At 34.5% G+C, this 5462-nt stretch overlaps 1 non-coding gene across 1 annotated transcript; it reads right to left on the bottom strand.

Annotated features, from left to right (window-relative positions):
* Window positions 1-4234: 4234 nt before the first annotated feature.
* LOC117274726 (small nucleolar RNA R71) lies at window positions 4235-4341 on the bottom strand. Its single transcript, XR_004504910.1, has one exon. It is a non-coding gene; the product is annotated as a small nucleolar RNA R71 (small nucleolar RNA).
* Window positions 4342-5462: the final 1121 nt, after the last annotated feature.

Below are 5462 nucleotides of genomic sequence, written 5' to 3'. Positions count from 1 at the left end.
TCCATCTATCCAATAGCTTCTGCAGATCACTAGCCGTAGCTGGTCCGGGCTCAGGTATAGCTGCTGTAATTGGCTGAGCTCCGCCCACGGGTGGTGCGCCCGGGGTCTGATATACGACAGCTACTTGTCCTGAAGCCTGAGTAGTAGGGGTCTGTGCTCCCCCTCCCGCTTGAGATGTGGCTGGGTCTGCTGGAAATAAATCAGCCTGGGTCATAGAATCCATGAACCGCAGCATACGGCCCATGACCTCATGGAAACCTGGCACGGACATGAAATCCGTTGGGGCTGGCTTTGCTGCTGGCACATCGCCTTGCTCCTCAATGATAGGATCCTCTACTGGATCCACTGGTGGAATAGCTGGAGCAACTCTGGGACATCCTTGTCCTCTACCACTGGCTGGAGCCCTCCCTTGGCCTGTGCCTCGGCCTCTAACAACAGGGGGAGCATCTCCTCCATGGTCTGGAAGATCTGTTGCGCGCGTTCTTATCATCTGTGAAAGAATAAAATAAAGATACTTAGTACCACAGCAACTGCACGATAGGAGATGAAGAAGGAGTAGTTTCCGAACGCCCTATAGCATCTCGAAGATAAGTATGAACGTCTCTGCACCGATCCGCAAGACTCTACTAGGCCTGCTCATAACTTGTGAGACCTACGTGAACCTAATGCAATGATACTATGTTGTCACGACCCAATTCTCTTATAGGCCGTAATAGCGCCCAACGTTATCGCTAGGCAAGCCAACAATGAATTAAAACAAGTCATTTCTCTTCTTAATAAGTTTTCAAGCAATTAAATTCCACTAATTAAAAGGTTAAGAAACATCAAATTTTAAATGAGTAGACGGAAGCAGCTGAGTGCAATCATAACAATAGAATAATCCAAAACTATATGTCTGCTAGTGTGTGTGCCAAGACCTGGTATCACACGTGTATGAGCACTAAAAGATTATACAAAGCTCTAGCTACTATCTAAAATGAAAATAGACAGAAATAAGTGCAAAGGAGAGACTCTAGATGCTGTAGAATGGCTCAGGAAGTAGCTCACCACTAGGCCTCGGGATATCTGGGATGCGCATCAGTAGGACCGCCAGATGCACCTGCCTCAGATCCTACACGATTAGTGCTGAAGTGTAGTGTGAGTACATAAATAATATGTACCCAGTAAGTATCTGGTCTAACCTCGAAGAAGTAGTGACGAGGGGTCGACTTCGACAATTACTATAGGCTAACAATATGAATACAAAAATTCTAAATAAGCATGAATTATGTAAATGATAATAACAACTTATTAACAAGCAGGAGCAAATAATTCTTTCACAAATTAATAATTTCCAAATAAATTCCCGTCATTAATAAGTGTAACCCCATAAGCCACAAAATAACATCAAGTATGATTAGGCTCCGAGTATTATTAAGCACGATTTATGCCGAGGTCGTACGACCCGATCCAGAATAATGTGTATACTGCCGATGGACGTGCGGAAAGATTCATAAATGCATCTATCTACTGCCGAGCCGTTTGGACCGTTCCACAAGAAAAGAGGATACTGATGAATATAAAATATTCATATATTATATACTTAAAAATATACTATTTTAAATAAAGTATTTATATAATATTTAGATTCTCTGTATTTTCTAATAATATTTTGCAGGAGATAAGAATACTATTATTAAAGCAAGAAAATGAAAGAAAAGAGAAGGTCGTAACAGAATCAATTCACAATGCAAGAAGGTTATGATGCATCTTCTTCAAGACGCATCTTCTTCAAGATGCATCTTCCTCAAGATGCATCTTCCTCGGGATACATTCTCCTCACTATGTATCTCCTTCAGTTAAGATCACAATATTTCAAGAAGAAATGCACTTCTATAAATAGAAGGAAACTCTCTGTGTAGTAGGTATCGAGGAAAAAAGGAACAAAAGAGCCACTTTATTTTCTAAAACTTTGGTCTCTTAATCTTTCTTGTTCTTCTCTCTTTACTTCTTGTAATTTTCAGATTTTCTGGTAGTGTTGGCAATATAGGCCATATTAAAAAAGTCCTTTCTTTTTCAAATACTCTATAATGGAGTAGTATATTTTTGTTGGGATAATTAATGAAGCTTGATATATATTTATAATAGTTTTCTCAATCTTATTACATACTTGGCCTAAGATTCTCTAGCTCCACTTTTATATTGTGCTGGGATGTTAAATTTTAATTAGTCACATCTATCTATTTATTTCTAAAGTTACTTGTATTGATTTTGTAATTCTCACGAAGCAAAATTGATACATATTGACTAGCGTGAATAAGTAGATAGAGGGTAATTTTCAGCAATCTAGCATTCCAAATCTTGATTTTTTCTTACTTCAATTCTAATTCTCACGAAGGAATTGTTATAAGCAATATCATTGATTTTTTCATAAAGATAATCTCAAGAGGTGTTTACTACTTCTTGGCACAATTCAGGCAAGATATATATTTCGGTCTTATCGTCACTAGTCGTAAGTCTGTAAATAATATAACCTCAAGGAGTATTATTAATTGTTTACTTTCTAGTGAGCAAAGCATAATTGTATTAGCAATAAGCATTTATCTATTAGTGAAATATGTGTAGAAACTGAGATTTCATTATAAAATTATTGTCAAGTGAATTCAATGATTCCCAACACTTTTTAAATATAAGATTTCCAAAAGTTATTTTGTTTAAGTAATTTACAAATTCAAAATCCTACTCTCTTTCCATCAATTTGGTTCTCTCAAATAGTAGCTAAAATATTTCAAATTTGTAGCATAGATTTTCCAATCTCTATAGGATGAAATCTTAAATTATACTAGAATTTGACAAAGCACGAGCTGAAATATCCTATACACATTGACCTCGTCAAATTTTTGGCGCCGCTGTCGGGGATTGGCATACATCTACTTCAGATTTAATATTTTGTTACTAATTTGAGATCTTATTATTGTTATTTTTCTGCTAGTATTATCACTACATATTAATTTTATCATTTTCGTTTTGTAACAACACTTTTAAAAAAACAAAAACATATTTGTACCTCTTCCTATTATTGCTATCATTAGCTTTCCCTCATTATATTTAGTTTAATTATTTCTAGTACTATCACATGTTGTATCATTTTTTGTTTCTCATTGCCAGTACTTCGACATACTTCTTTTTCTATTTTCAATATAGTTTGTTGTTTACGTATTATTATTATTATTATTATTATTATTATTATTATTATTATTATTATTATTATTATTATTATTATATTATATTATATTATTATTATTATTATTATTATTATTATTATTATTATTATTATTATTATTATTATTATTAGTACTTCTACAGTGTTATTTTCACTGATAACTATTATTATTCACTAGTCCAATTTTTGTTTATACTTAATAGTTCTCTATTATCTCAATTAGTTGTTAGTATTACTACTAACGCTTGTTAGTTTCATTGTTTTTATATCTTTTTTTTTATATATATTCTATTAGTAGCCTAATTACTAGTATTATTATCTACAATATTATGGTATTTATTTTTCTTCACTAACTATCTATCTTTGAAATTTTCTTTAGTTTAGTTATCAATTACTAGAACTACATTAGGAGTTAATGTAATTTTTTTTTACTTTCAAAATTTTAAGTAGTTTATGACCCGCTCTTCTATAAAAGAGTTGGCTAATTACGATCTTGAAATTGAAAGATCTCTTCGATTGCGCGGGAAAGGACAAGCATTATCTTCTCAAAGCATAACTTGTGACAGAATGGAGCATCAATTAGAAGATGATAACAATCTACCCGAAGTACCACCACCAGTCCATTTAGAAGATCAGTTTGATGAAGTGACACCAAGACCAGTAAACAGAATCCTAAGGGATTATGCTAGACCTGACCTCTTCAACTATGAATCTAGTATCAGGAAGCCTCCAGTGGAAGCCAACAACTTTGAAATCAGGACCGACCTGATTCCAACAATTCAACAATCTTGTATCTTCATTGGAGATTCAAGTGAAGATCCACACAGTCATTTAATTGATTTTCTGGAACTTGTTGAAACTGCTAAGTACAATGGAATACCTCCTGAAGCTATCAAGTTAAGGCTATTTCCTTTTTCTTTTAAAGGAGATGCCAAAACATGGTTGTGAAGTTTACCTCAAGGGTCAATTACCACATGGGACCAGATGACTCAGAAGTTTTTGAATAAATATTTTTCTCCTGCTAAAACAATAAAGTTAAGGAAAGACATATCTAATTTGTTACAGACTGATACTGATTCAGTTTATCAAGCTTGGGAAAGATTAAAAGCAATGTTAAAAAAATGCCCGCTCCATGATATTTCGGAACACATGCAATTGTATATTTTTTATTACGGTTAAAACCCTCTTCTAGAAATGTGATTGATGCAGCTGCAGGAGGTTTTGTGATGGGAAAAATCACAGAAGAAGCATTGTAGTTATTGAATAAAATTTCTGAACATGCCATTCAATGGCAATCTGAGCGTGTAATCATCAAAAAGTCCGCTACGGTAAATCAAGTTGGTGCTTTAAACACACTAACACAACAAATTATTGTTTTGTACAAATATTTGAATCTTTTCAGGTGAATACAAAATAACCAAGTCAGTCTGAGGCTTGTGATATGTGTGGATGAAACCATCTGAATCATGAATGCCAAGCAATCAATCAAAATGACGAACAAGTCAATGCAATCGGTTACAAGCAATACCCCTTTGGAAGTCCAATGGCACATAAACATCCAGGATTTCAATGGAGAAATTCAAATGGTGCTGAGAACTCTCAAAGCTTCCAAAAGCCACAAGTACAAGGTCCACCTGGTTACCAAAATCAAAACCATGGGCAACCAAATTTCAGACCTTATCAGCAAGCAGCTCCATATCAGCAAAAGCCTCAGCAAGCACATCCAAGTCTTGATGACCTTTTGTACAAATACATTAAGGTCACTGATGAAAAAATGGAAAGCCAAAATTCAACCCTTAAAAATTTGGAAATCTAATTGAGCCAATTGGCAACTCTTGTGTCAGAAAAAATTCAAGGCCCCTTACCGAGCAATACGGAGAAAAACCCAAAGGAATACCTTAAGGCCATCACCTTACGATCAGGCAAGGAGCTTGATGAAACCAATACTATTAGACAAGAAAAGAACCAGTCAGAACAACAGGTAAACAAGGGTAAGAATTTTGAAATACCCTCTGAACAATTAGAAGATAAAGAAGTCAAGAAAAATGATGAGAAGAATATTGAAAAAATGACACCTCTCCCTGTGACAATTCCTTTTCCACAAAAAATGAAAAGAGAAAAGCTTGATAGTCAATTTGCAAATATTTTAGAGATTTTAAAATAGATTCACATTAATATTCTTTTTACTGATGCTTTGTTGCAAATGCCTTCTTACGCCAAATTCCTGAAAGAGATTTTGTCAGGTAAAAGGAAATTAGAA

The sequence above is a fragment of the Nicotiana tomentosiformis genome, chromosome 4 (assembly GCF_000390325.3).
Source record: "Nicotiana tomentosiformis chromosome 4, ASM39032v3, whole genome shotgun sequence".
NCBI lineage: Eukaryota > Viridiplantae > Streptophyta > Magnoliopsida > Solanales > Solanaceae > Nicotiana > Nicotiana tomentosiformis.
Note: the sequence above shows the minus strand (reverse complement) of the source record. Positions and strands in the feature narration are given on the sequence as shown.